This window comes from Neovison vison, chromosome 8 (assembly GCF_020171115.1).
Source record: "Neovison vison isolate M4711 chromosome 8, ASM_NN_V1, whole genome shotgun sequence".
Classification (NCBI taxonomy): domain Eukaryota; kingdom Metazoa; phylum Chordata; class Mammalia; order Carnivora; family Mustelidae; genus Neogale; species Neogale vison.
Window position 1 is genome coordinate 118,574,649 of NC_058098.1, and position 15,027 is coordinate 118,589,675.

Below are 15,027 nucleotides of genomic sequence, written 5' to 3' on the forward strand. Positions count from 1 at the left end.
ACCCTAGCTCCATCTATGTCATTGCAAACGGCAAGATTTCATTCTTTTTTTTTTTTTTAAGATTTTATTTATTTATCTGACAGATCGCAAGTAGGCAGAGAGGCAGGCAGAGAGAGAGGAGGAAGCAGGCTCCCTGCTGATCAGAAAGCCCGATGCGGGACTCGATCTCAGGACCCTGAGATCATGACCTGAGCCGAAGGCAGAGGATCAACCCACTGAGCCACCCAGGTGCCCCAAGATTTCATTCTTTTTGATGGCTGAGTACATACCATGGTATATATACCACATCTTTTTTTTTTAAGATTTTATTCATTTATTTGACAGACAGAGATCATAAGTAGGTGGAGAGGCAGGCACAGAGAGAGAGAGGAGGAAGAAGGCTCCCTGCTGAGCAGAGAGCCCGATGCGGGGCTTGATCCCAGGATCCTGGGATCATGACCTGAGCCGAAGGCAGAGGCGCCCCTATACCACATCTTTTTTTAACCCATTCATCAATCAATGAATATTTGGGCTTTCTCCATAGTTTGGGTATTGTTAATAATCCTGCTATAAGCATTGGGGTGCATGTACCCCTTTGAATTGCATTTTTTTAAATATTTTATTTATTTATTTGAGAGAGAGAGAGAGTGTATAAGCAGGGGGAGCAGCAGGCAGAGGGAGAGGGAGAAGCAGACTCCCGGTGGAGCAGGGAGCCTGATGTGGGACTCGATCCCAGGACCCTGAGATTATGACCTGCACCAAAAGCAGCCGCTTAACTGATTGAGCCATCTAGGAGCCCTGAATTACATTTTCTTAAGGATTTTTAATATACTCATTAGAGAGATAGAGAGTAGTGGGGGGACGGGGAGAGGGACAAGCAGACTTCCCACTAAGCACAAAGCCCAATAGGAGGACTTGATCCCAGGACCCTGAGACCATGACCCAAGCCAAAGTCAGAAGCTTAATCCACCAAGCCAGCCACCCAGGTGCCCCTCAAATCTGTATATTTGTATCCTTTGGGTAAATACCTAATAGTGCAATTTCAGGGTCATAGGGTAGGTCACTTGACTGCTTTCCCCTTAATCCTCCAATTCACTATGATCAACTTGTCCTTTATAATTAAGTAGACTTGGGGTGACTGGGGGGCTCAGTCAGTTAGGTGTCTGCCTTTGGCTCAGATCATGACCCATGGAAAGGGACTTTTTGTAGTGATATGACACAGTGTCCAAGATCTACTGGGAAATGATTTAGAAAAAATACAAGGCACAGGGACGCCTGGGTGGCTCAATTGGTTGGACGAGTGCCTTCGGCTCAGGTCAGGATCCCAGAGTCCCGGGATCGAGTCCCGCATCGGGCTCCCAGCTCCATGGGGAGTCTGCTTCTCTCTCTGACCTTCTCCTTGCTCATGCTCTCTCTCACTGTCTCTCTCTCAAATAAATAAATAAAATCTTTAAAAAAAATACAAGGCACAGCAACGTACATAAAGGTCATCATTGTGTAAAAGGGGGGAGAGAGACTATGATACACATATATATGTATGAATAAAACAGCTCTGGAAAAATATAAAAGTGATACGATTGTTGGGGGTAGCCTGGCTGGCTCCATCAGTAGAGTACTTGACTCTTGATCCCACGTTCCTGTGTTTAAGTCCCACACTGGGCATGGAGCCTATTAAAAAAAAATTAAAATAAAAAACATATAAAAATAAACTTTAAAAATCCAGAACAGGGGCCCCTGAGTGGCTCAGTGGGTTAAAGCCTCTACCTTCAGCTCAGGTCATGATCTCGGGGTCCTGGGATCGAGCCCTACATCGGGCTCTCTGCTCAGCAGGGAGCCTGCTTCCCCCCCCCCCCCGCCTGCCTCTCTGCCTACTTGTGATCTCTCTCTGTCAAATAAATAAATAAAATCTTTAAAAAAAAACTCAGAACAGATTGTACTAGAATAATTAAAAACAAAAAGTTATGATTGTTTACTTCAAAGGAGAATAACTGAGTAGCTGGGGGCCAGTTACTACAAAGCTTTGTGAAACTTTCAAATTTTGAACCATATGGGTACATTACCCATTAGCAAAATAAAATCGTCGAGTAAGTGTCCTGAAGGGAGAAGATTGACCAATTAGGTACAAACTGTTAAAAGCAAATCAAGGCCATAGTGATTGTAAACACCACAGGAAAATGCTTCATCTTGAATTTGGTGCCCCTGCACAGTTCTTGCCTTTAGCTGATACCTTGAAGCGCCCCTTCTGTTCCCACTCAGCTTATTTCTTTGTACTTTAAAAATGGGTGTGTCATTTCAGTGGATGATATGGACTGGCTCCCTCAACCTGCATTCTGCCCTTCTCTAGGGTGCCTTCCTGTACAGGAGAGGCTAGAACACCAAAACCCGCCATCCTGGCTCCTTCGCAGGCCCAACTCTGGGTGTGAGATGGCCTCTGTCAGCTAGACACATTCAAGTGAGATTTGGAAGGGCAAAAATCAGGTGAGAGCTCTTTTCTTGCTCTTCTTCGCTTACCTCTCTGCAGCAGGTGAGGTCATGGAAATGTGAGATTTTATTATCTTACAGCAACACCTCCAGTGTCTTTCCACAGCTTTCTCGGGATTGGAGTACAGTTACTGTGGTAACAGGAGCCATGTTGGATTCCTGAATCAGGCATCTATGAAGCCTGCTTCCATGGTCCTGAACTCAGTCATTCCTAGTAGTGGCCTCAGAAGGCAGTCCCCTGGCGAGTCAGTTCCATATTGCTATAGAAGGCATTTCTGATGTTCCAGCCTAGAACACGCTTCCTCAGCCCTTTCGAAGATTTTCCAAGCACCTCAATCTATATAATATACCTCTTCATGTTTAAGATATCTCCAGTGGAGGCACCTGGGTGACTCCGTCTTTTAGCATCTGCCTTAGGCTCAGGTCAGGATCCCAAGGTCCTGGGATCGAACCCCACATCTGGCTCCTTGTCAGTGGGGAGCCTCCTTCTCCGTCTCCTCTCCACTCATGCTCTGTATTTCTGTCATTCTCTCACAAATAAATAAATAAAAATCTTAAAAAAAAAAAAAAGATACCTCTAGTGGTTTCTGTTTCCTGCACTGAACCCTAGCTGGTACAATCAGTAAGATTTTAGAGTCCACGGAAATGTTGTGCGTGGACCCTCACGTTCTAATCCAGGTTATTCTCATTACTACTCCCTTTTCGCTCCATGGTCGTGGCCTGCCCTTCACTGTGATTCCAACCTGATGCCAGGCTAGTAAGATACACAGAACCCAAATTCAGCAGTCCTCTGGCTTTGCTGCTTATTCTAACCTTTGTTCCAAGTCCTGTAGCCTTGGGCATAAGCTCCCCTCTGGAGCTGAGTTTCTACAGTTGTCACGAACTAGACTTGCTTAATCCCTTGGAAGCTGAGTTCCTGCGTAGATGATTAGAAAATTATCTGGATCTCTGCTCACTGCAAGGGCTCCAGACTGGAAACCACCGCAGGGAGCCATGACAACCAGTATGGCTATCCAGGTGGTTAAAATACTGACACAGCTACTATCCTGACATGCCGGGGTTTCCTCACACTTCCCCTCCCCCCTGGAGGCCCTCCAGGCCCTCTCTCCAATACATCCTCTCAAGAGTTAATGGTCGGGCGCCTGGGTGGCTCAGTGGGTTAAGCCACTGCCTTCGGCTCAGGTCATGATCTCAGGGTCCTGGGATCGAGTCCCACATTGGGCTCTCTGCTCAGCAGGGAGCCTGCTTCCCTCTCTCTCTCTGCCTGCCTCTCCATCTACTTGTGATTTCTCTCTGTCAAATAAATAAATAAAATCTTTAAAAAAAAAAAAAAAAAGAGTTAATGGTCTGCCCAGCAGGGACTTCCAGGCACTGGTTCCACAGCCATGGTCAGCCTCAATTCTGATTGGTCTTTGTTCCCAGTAGGTTGTCAAACATTTCGAAGAGCAGCTCTACATACAAGCCTTTAGTGTCTTTGCTGATTGGGTAATGTTTTTTTAGCTCTATTATTTCTTTGCAGCTGGGATGTTTGCTTTCCATTTACTCCATGAATCTTGACTGTTCAGCTCTGGGTTTTAGATTTCAGTTTCTGTTGATGTTCGGGATTTTTATAATATCTATCGCATCCTTCTGACAGATTTTTTAGGTTTGATTAACGTCACTAACTCCTTATTGCTGGAAAGACTCTGAGATTATGGTCACCTTTTTTTTTTTTTTTAAAGATTTTATTTATTTTTTGACAGAGAGAGATCACAAGCAGGCAGAGAGGCAGGCAGAGAGAGAGGAGGAAGCAGGCTCCCTGCTGAGCAGAGAGCCCGATGCGGGGCTTGATCCCAGGACCCCGAGATCATGACCCGAGCCGAAGGCAGTGGCCTAACCCACTGAGCCACCCAGGCGCCCCTTTGGTCACCTTTTAAAAGCCTCGATTTTTACCAGCCGTTAGTCCCAGGCTTTTGAATCAATCCTATTCTACATTATATTTATAAGAAATAATATTTTAAAAACATTTTAAATGTTAAAATATGCTTAAATTCTTTAGGCTAAATAAAAGTTTATCTCATGTCCATTATTAAAAAAATAAAATTTCTGGTTAAAATTTAGGTCTTCTCTTTAAAAGCTATAATAATTAAATTGTACACCCTTAAATTGAGTTAATCTGTGTTATTTTCTTAATAACAGTATTTCTATACTGTTAAAATCAAGACAATTTGACAAGATTGGTCAAATTCACACTCAACCTCTACAAAAGCTGGCAACTTTTATGTTGCAAAACTCATAAAAAAAAAAGTTCCTGGGTGGCTCAGTCGGTTAAGTGGCTGCCTTCGACTTGGGTCATGATCCCAAGGTCCTGGGATCGTACCCCACATCAGACTGCCGGCTCAGTGGGGATCCTGCTTCTCCCTCTCCCTCTGCCTGCTGCTCTGCCTGCTTGTGCACTCTGTCAAATAAATAAATAAAATCTTTTAAAAAATTAATTTAAAGACTACATTAATTAAAAAACACATACTAGGTTTTTCCATCTTATTTGGGTCATTATTCCACCATATAGAGAACCAATAGTTGTTCCAAGTTATGTAATTCATAATCCACCTTTTTAAAGTATATTGGTGCTTTTCTTGTAAGGAATCTTGTAAGAAGGGGGTAGCAAGATAAATTCATAAGGGAGAACATTTAAAACAGAAGAAATTCAAAAGGGTGCATATTATGTTTTTTCAGAAAGGAAAATCAAGGACATTTTTTAAAAAGATTTTACTTATTTATTTGACACAGAAAGCGAGAGAGCTCAGGTAGGCAGAGCAGCAGGCAGAGAGAGGGGTGGGGGGGTGGGAGAGAAGCAGGCCCCCTGCTGAGCAGAGAGCCCAATGTGGGGCTTGATCCCAGGACCCTGAGATCATGACCTGAGTTGAAGGCGGAGGCCACTGAGCCACCCAGGTGCCCCCAAGGACATGTTCTAAATTAGAAGAGAAGAAATCCTTGTGAAAATGTATTAATCTTTGTGAAATGTGTTCATCTGTGCTAGCAAAACAAGGGCAAAAATCCAAAAAGAAGACATGAGATACAAGAACACAGTAACTATCCATGACTCCAGTGAGGAACAATGTCAAGATGTGGCAGATTTGGAAGGCATCTATCTCCAGAGGACAGAAGTCAGTGGGTTCCCTGTATTCAAAGAATGGAAGTATTTCATGCTATGGATGGATAAAAGAGGCACATATGTCTTCTCTTCAGTAGGGAAAAAGAAAGGCAATTGAGATTTGTAGGAAAAACAAGTAAAACAAAATCTCAAGAAAGCCATGGTCCAGATATGAAGTAGACTAAAATGTGGCTTGATTTTGATCATGATGGAATTCAAGGAAAGGGACATTTTCTCGTAAGTGGCAGAGGAAGGGGTCAAAAAGTGGACTCGTGAAAGGAAATGTTGTCCTAGTGTAGTACTTGTTTCCACACTGAGTAATGTTTACATTGTGATAACAGAGCAAACGTTGCTTACTGCCATTCAAAGTCTAGAGCTGATTAGGGACAAAACACTGAATATTGTTTATAGTTACAGAAGAGAATGTAGTTGCCATTAATCTTGATGTCATAAAATTAAAATCTTAAAAAAAAAATTAAAAGATAGAAAACAAAAGTGAGGCTGACAGAGGTTGGTTGGAAGGAGAGAAGGAAAGGTGGGTGTGGTAACAGCTTCATCTTACCTACAGGGGAGACAAGAGCTATGTAAAAAAAAAAAAATCTGATGGAACAAGGAGCTGTAGCTTATCTTAAGTTATAAAGACTTTCAACATAAGAACTAAAAATAATATACTAAAACTGGTGAGGGGAGAGAGAATAGCTTAAGTAGTCAAATCGTTGCCTTTCAAAGGTAGGAGTAAAGGTCTACAATTGATACATCAAGAAATATTAACATAGGAGGGGCACTGGGGTGTCTCAATCAGTTAAGTGTCTGCCTTTGGCTTGGGTCATGGTCTCAGGGTCCTGGGATCGAGCCCCACATCGGGGTCCTTGATCAGCAGGAAGCCTGCTTCTCCCTCTCTCTCTGCCTTTGCTCCCACTGCTTGTGCTCTCTGTCAAATAAATAAAATCTTTTAAAGATTTTATTTATTTATTTGTCAGAGAGAGATGGAGAGAGAGAGAGCACAGGTAGACAGAGAGGCAGGCAGAGGCAGAGGGAGAAGCAGGCTCCCTGCCGAGCAAGGAGCCCGATGTGGGACTCGATCCCAGGACGCTGGGATCATGACCTGAGCCGAAGGCAGCTGCTTAACCAACTGAGCCACCCAGGCGTCCCAAATAAATAAAATCTTTTTAAAAAAGGAAATATTAACATAGGAATATTATTTAGTTATAAAGATGACTATGTGAAAACAAAAATGACTTGCCGCAGAGAAGCAGTACTGGAATGAGTGGGGAAGGAGCAGTAGGGGCTGTGGCTTTTTATTGTAAGTCCTCTGAACTGGTTAATTTTTTTTTTTACTAAATATTAATTTAATTCCTAAAACTTTTAATAAAAATAAAAGTGCATTGAATTACAAATGGGCATAATAATTTTTGTTCTTAACATATAAGATGTGGGGGCACCTGGGTGGCTCAGTGGGTTAAGCCTCTGCCTTTGGCTCAGGTCATGATCTCAGGGTCCTGGGATCAAGCCCCACATCGGGCTCTCTGCTCAGCTCTCTGCTTCCCCTTCTCTCTCTGCCTGCCTCTCTGCCTACTTGTGATCTCTGTCTATCAAATAAATAACATCTTTAAATATATTTAAAAAAATATCAGATGTGAGGATAACTGGTAATAGATCTAGAACATTTTAGAAAATAAATGATTAAACTTCATCATAAATAAATACAGTTAAATAAGTAATTTGATAAGTTTCTAAAGAATATTAGTACTTGGGGGCAACTGACTGGATGGCTCAGTCGGTTAAGCATCTGCCTTCAGCTCAGGTCATGATCCCTGGGTCCTGGACTGAGCCTGCATAGGGCTCCCTGCTCAGCCAGGAACCTGCTTTTCTCTCTCCTCCCCGTTCGGGCTCTATCTCTATCTCTCTCTTTCAAGTAACTATTTTAAAAAAAGAATATAAATGCTTGTATTCCTTAAGTAATTTTCACCTATTTCCTCACTTCAAAGGTTTCTAGACACGTGAGGTAATCATTGCATATGACACATTAAACACGATACTAAGATTTTGTTTATTTATTTGAGAGAGAGAAAGCATACGCAGGGGGAGCAGCTGAGCAGAGAGCCCAATGCAGGGCTCCATCCCAGGACCCTGAGATCACGATCTGAGCAGAAGGCAGGCACTTAACAACTGAGCCACCCAGATGCCCCAAACATGACTTTTTCAAAACTATCAGATGATCTGAGATTTTCCTATGGATTGATGAAGCTTTGTGGACATTTCCTTTCCTAGTGAGATATAAAACCAAGTGATGGTGTAAGGGAACTCCCAGCACTTTGTAGCTTCTCCATTTTTGGGGCACCTTCAAGCTTATGCTCCTGGGGAGTAGAGCAGTGATAAGTAACTTCCTACTACTTTGTTTTGCTCAAGCACAAAATAAGCAAAGGAGGACGGGGAGAGATTTATCCTCTCTCATTTGTTAGGACAAGTTGTTTTGCCCTGAACAGCTTTAAAATTTTGCACAGCATGTGAACACTTACAAGGCTGGATTATTTTTTTTTTTAAGATTTTATTTATTTATTTGGGAGAGAGAGAGCAGAAGTAAGAGGAGAGGCAGAGGGAGAGGGAGAAGCAGACTCCCCACTGAGTGGGGAGCCCGATGCAGGGCTCCATCCCAGGACCTTGAGATCATGACCTGAGCTCAAAATAGATGGTTAACCGTTTAACCAGCTGAGCCACCCAGGTGCCCCACAGGGCTGGATTCTTGTCCATGTATTGAATATCATTTGAAATTTTTGTTTTTAATGAGATTTCTTTTTTTTTTTTTTTAAAGATTTTATTTATTTATTTGACACAGAGAGATCACAAGTAGGCAGAGAGGCAGGCAGAGAGAGAGAGGAGGAAGCAGGCTCCCTGCTGAGCAGAGAGCCCGATGCGGGACTTGATCCCAGGACCCTGGGATCATGACCTGAGCCGAAGGCAGCGGCTTAACCCACTGAGCCACCCAGGCGCCCCTTTAATGAGATTTCTTAAGACATGTCTAAAATGTCATTGAAAATCCTTTCATTATACAAGAAGCCACAAAAATTTCCTTCATACTCAATCTCCATTGGATATTGCTTGTTCTCCACTTTCCTGTAACCTAGTTTATCTATAATCTTTTTTTTTTTTTGGTCTGAATTTTTTAAAAAATTTAAAAATTTTTAAATTACTTTTCAGTGTACTAGAATTCATTGTTTATGCACCACACCCAGCGCTCCATGCAATACATGCCCTCCACAATAGCCACCACCAGGCTGGCCCAACTTCCCACCCTATCTATAATCTTATATAAAAATCTCTCCCTTGCTATATTTTGAAACAAGGGTGGGATACTCACTAGGTAGCTAGCAATGAAGTTCTGATCCAGTTTTAGTGCATAGGTAAATGAGAGGAAAACCATAAATAATATTCATAAAATAAGAGCAGCACAAATTTTTTTGATTGATTAAACAAATATATATTGGATATTTATTATGTACTAAGCACAAACTAGCTGACAAAATTCTATACCAAGATAGGACTAGAAACATTATCCTTACTAGCACTTTAACTGCTTGACATTTTAGAAAATGTATTCACTTTGTGTAGGATTTCTCATCTTTGGCACTATTGACATTTTGGACCAGAGAAGTCTTTGTTGTAGGAGGCTGTCCTATGTATTGTAGGGTATTTAGTAGAATCTCTGATTTCTTTCTCTCTCTCTCTTTTTTTAAAGATTTTATTTATTTATTTGACACAGAGAGAGAGAGATCACAAGTAGGCAGAGAGGCAGGCAGAGAGAGAGGAGGAAGCAGGCTCCCAGCTGAGCAGAGAGCCTGATGTGGGGCTCAATTCCAGGACCCTGGGACCATGACCTGAGCCAAAGGCAGAGGCTTTAACCCACTGAGCCACCCAGGCGTCCCAAATCTCTGATTTCTAACACTAGATGCCAGTAATAATCCCTCCCCTTTTCACCTTCCTTTCACCCACTAGTGACACACAAACATGTCTCCAGACTTTGCAAAATATCCGCTAAAGGCAAAATTGTACCTGTTTGAGGATCATTGAGTGTGATTGTATTTGAAAATTAGAACTTATTTAATTTTAGACCCTACGGTGCCAACTTTGTTTACTTCTTACATGACGAATTTGTCTTGCACATCCGAACTTGAGAGATGCAAACCACAATGGGCTCTGAGTCTTAGAGAGGACAAATGAAATCATTAGCTCTGCAATTGATGGCATTTTCAATTAACATATGAATAGTAGGACAAAAATGATATTTTTAGCTTACAGGGGTCTATCTTAAACCATACATGGCTGATAAAAAATGAGGAAATCTAAGTTCTAGGATTTCTCTTGAGTTAACCAGATGGTGTGCTTATCATCTGCCTACAAAAATCTTTCCATTCTTTTCAAATAAAAAGCTATTTTTTACTTTCCACTTCAAGATCATATGCTTTTCAATTCTTTCCAAGTGGAAAAAAATACAGGCTATGTTGGAATCTAAAATAAACTATCACAAGTCCTGGGATTCCTGGGACTTGTGACCATCTAAGGAGAATGTCACTTATGTTCATGATCTTTACCCTCACATTCTTGTATCTTCACATCCCGTAGGTTTCTAATCTATCCTTATAATGGCAGCAAAGCCACATATACTTATGTGACAGACAATATTCTAAGCTCTTTTACATACATTAAAAATTTTTCCGGGGCGCCTGGGTGGCTCAGTGGGTTAAGCCGCTGCCTTAGGCTCAGGTCATGATCTCAGGGTCCTGGGATCGAGTCCCGCAAAGGGCTCTCTGCTCAGCAGGGAGCCTGCCTCCTCCTCTCTCTCTGCCTGCCTCTCTGCCTACTTGTGATCTCTCTGTGTCAAATAAATAAATAAAATCTTTAAAAAAAATTTTTTCCGCTTTACTGATGTATAATTGACACACAAAAACTGCACATATTTAGTGTATAGAGTTTGATGAGTTTGCACATATGCATACACCCATGAAACCATTACTATAATCAAGGTAATAAACAAATCAATTTCAGAGAGAGAAAAGTTGCAAAAATAAGACAAAGAGCTCCTTAATATCTTTTACCCAGATTCACCAACTGTTAACATTTTTAAATTTAATTTTATTTATTTGACAGAGAGAGATCACATGTAGGTAGAGATGCAGGCAGAGAGAGGAGGAGAAGCAGGCTTCCCACTGAGAGAGAGTCCGACGCGGGCTCCATCCCAGGACCCCGGGATCATGACCTGAGTCGAAGGCAGAGGCTTTAACCCACTGAGCCACCCAGGCACCCCACCAATTGTTAACATTTTACCTTTGCTTCTCCCTATTCCCTTCATATGTGTCTATAATATGTAATTTTTTTCTTGAACCATTTAAGAGTAAGTTACATTCTATTATTTTATCTTTAAGTACCTTAATAGTGAGTTTTTCCTAAAGTCATAGAAACTGTAATTGATGTAATACTATTATCTAATCTATCTAAACATTCAGGTTTCAACATTTGTTCGAAAAATGTCTTCTGAATCAGAAGAACATTCAAGATTATGTGTGCATTCAATTGTCATGCTTCCTTAGCATCCATTCATCTGGCAGTTTCTCAGCCTTTCTCTGTGGTAAATGACACTGATATTTTTGAAGAGCACAGGTCAGTTGTGTTGTGGACAGTCCCTCAGTTTGGACTTGTCTGATAGCTCCCCATGAGTAGATTCAGACTAAGTGATCTGGCAAGAATACACAGAAGTGATGTTGAGTTTTTTGTTGTTGCTGTTGGTTTTTTTTTCTTTCCCTTGTTTTTTTTTTTTCCGATGCTGAGTTCACATCAGTGCTTCAAAAGGCATATAATATTGGTTTGCCCCACTATTAGTAACATTATCTTTAATATTGGTTAAGTTGGTATCAACCAGATTTCTCCAACTGTCAAGTTATTAGTTTACTCTTTTTACTTAATAGGTATCTTGTGGAAAGATGGTCTGAGACTATGTAAATATTATTATTCCTCAAACTTTCATCCACTAGTTTTAGCGTCCATAATTATTACTATTATGGTTGCCAAATGATGCTTTCTTATTACCTCTTTTCTTTTTTTTTTTTAATTTTTTTTAAAGATTTTATTTATTTATTTGACACAGAGAGATTACAAGCAGGCGGAGAGAGAGAGAGGAGGAAGCAGGCTCCCTGGTGAGCAGAGAGCCCGATGCGGGACTCGATCCCAGGACCCTGAGATCATGACCTGAGCCGAAGGCAGCAGCTTAACCCACTGAGCCACCCAGGTGCCCCTATTACCTCTTTTCTTCCACATGACTTTCTACTTTAAAAAATGAACTGTCTCTTTATTTCTAACTTTACCATTGTGGGCCTGTTCTTTTTTTTTTTTTTAAGATTTTATTTATTTATTTGACAGAGAGAGATCACAAGTAGGCAGAGAGGCAGGCAGAGAGAGAGGAGGAAGCAGGCTCCCAGCTGAGCAGAGAGCCCGATGCGGGACTCGATCCCAGGATCCTGGGATCATGACCTGAGCCGAAGGCAGCGGCCCAACCCACTGAGCCACCCAGGCGCCCCCTGTTCTTTTTTTTTAAGAGAGAGAGAAAGAACAAGGCGGGAGAGGCAAGAGAGAATCTTTTTTTAAAGATATTTTAGAGAGACAGAGTGTGTCTCTCTAAAAGTGGGGTGCATTCGATTGCATGGCTTGAGCTGAAATCAAGAGTAGGATGTTTAACGGACTAAGCCATCCAGGCACCCCATGGCTCTGTTCTTTACTCAATAGATTATATCCCTTTTTGTTTGTTTGTTTGTTTGTTTGTTTTTGATGTTCAAACTATTCCAGATTTGGTCGATGAGAGCTCCTTCAAACAGGTTCCTGTGACTTTGACATAGCACAAAAAGATGTTCCAGGGTCATCTTGTATTTTCCTTGCCTCAGACCTGGAATCAACCATTTCTTCAAGGATTCTTGGTTCTTTTTAATGGAGAATGGAATTTAGGGGCCAACATCCCGATTCTTTGTATACTCAAGGCTACTGGGCTGCATAAGCAAATGGGAAATAGACATATTTATATACACACATGCATACATACACATACATCAACATTTAATTATCATTATAATCCTATAGAGTAGCTACTACTTTTATTATTGTCATTTTACAGTTCAAGAAACCGAGGCACGGAAGTTAAGTAACTTGCTGAATGTCTCCCAGGTAAGTGATAAGGGTGAGATTAGAAACTGGGTGGTCTGGTGGTCAAATATTTTAGCATAAATATTTTTTAAACATTTTTAAAAAAGATTTTATTTATTTATTTGACAGACAGAGATCACAAGTAGGCAGAGAAGCAGGCAGAGAGAGAGGAGGAAGCAGGCTCCCTGCTAAGCAGAGAGCCCGATGCGGGGCTCGATCCCAGGACCCTGGGATCATGACCCGAGCTGAAGGCAGAGGCTTTAACCCGCTGAGCCACCCAGGTGCCCCTTAGCATAAATATTTGAGGATAAAAGTATTCTCAGAGTTGAGAAGAAAGTTTATACTATATAATCTAAAATGCTTATGGGTTGACTTTAATGTCATATCTGTTTTCCATCGGGGAAAGAAGGGAGTAGGGAAGGTACTGTTGACCTGTGAATCAAATCCATGTTTCAGACTTGGTACAGAATTTTCTCTTACCTCAGAAAAAGTAAAAGTATGCAGTTGTGCTAAATTTACTATGCCTGGTTCTCTCTTCCCCAAGGATGAGTTCAGTCCTTTAAGCATTTGCAGGCCCTCATGGAAATGGGCTTCTGGTGAGCCTGTCCAGCAATCCTGTAAATGTGCTCAGACTTCATCTCGGGCTAAACCAAGGCTCTACCTCCTGCTGCTTATTCACACTTCAAGGTATGCAGGAAAAGTAAGATTAGTGTATTTTTTAAAGTGGAGCATGAAGAGGATCATGGATGTTTAGAGAAATTTATTACTTTAAAAATGAATCAGGAAATACTATATGGTGGGATATGGGAAAGTTTTTATTATCTATCCAGAGAACATTTGCCTTGCTCATGATTATGTTTCTCTAAAGGAAGCAAAAATATTAAGAATGACTTGTAAGCCAAGTTGAATTCTGACCAGAAAGATAGATTTATATCATGACACCAGTGTGAATTTATCCTTGGAAGATACTATAACAGCAAAAGGAACGATGTTGAACATACATTAGACATATACCTTAAACTTTGGGAGTGATAAGAAAAATTTTATTTTTTATTTAAAAGATTTTATTTACTTATTTAACACAGAAAGAGAGAGAGAGAGAATATGAGTGCAAGGAGACAGAGAGGAGGGTCAGAGAGAGAGAGAGAAGCAGACTCTCCACTGAACAGGGAGCTCAATGTGGGGCTAGATCCCAGGACCCTGAGATCATGAACCGAGCCAAAGGCAGACACCCAACCGACTAAGCAACCCAGGCTCCCCCAAAAGAGTTGTCTTTTAGAACAAGATTAAAGCACACATGAAAGAAAACTGACATTTAACTAAAGTTTTAAAATTCTATACATTCAAATATACCATAAGCAAAATAAAAAGACAAGCTGCAGATTGGAAGAATATATTTGCAAATGTAAGCCAATGACAAGGAATTAATTTTTTTTAAAAAAAATTTTATTTATTTGAGAGAAGGAAAGAGCATGCACACAAGTCGGGGGAGGGGGCAGAGGGAGAAGGAGAAGCAGACTCCCCACCGAGCAGAAAGCCCGATGCCTGGTTTGATCCCAGGACCCTGAGATCATGACTCGAGCCAAAGGCAGAGGCTTAACTGACTGAGCCACCCAGGCGCCCCAAGGAATTAATTTCTTGAACACATAAAGAACTCTTATAAATCAGTATCAAAAAAAGACAACCCAATATTGTAAAATAACAATAATGATGACGACGACAGAGAGTATGATCAAACACAAGAGCCCTTTACAGAATAGGAAACCTGAACAGCTAACAAGCATATGAAAAATGCTCCACTTCATTGGTAATCAGGGACATTAAAACCACAATGAAATACCATTACATTGTCAAAAGCTAAGAGTTCTGGGCATGTTAAGCATTGGTAAAGATGTGAAGCAAAAGGTAAGCTGGTGTATGGGTGTCTCAACTATGGAGACCAATTTACGGCTGATAATGAATTAGAAGATGTTCATGCCCTAGGATCCAGCAACTCTACTCCTAGGTAAAGTTTCCTGTAGAGAAATGTTCCTTCAGTCAACAAGGCACTATGGAAAAGAATGTTCATAGCTACATCGTATGTAATACCTGGTAATACATACTTGGTTACAACCTACCCCATCTACTGGAGAAAGGGTGAGTAGGATGTGATTTATTCATTCAAGGAAATTCTCAACGGCAGCGAAAATGTGTATCTGCAGCTGTCTCCCCACAGATGAAGCTGGATGCAGAGGAATACACACCAGAAG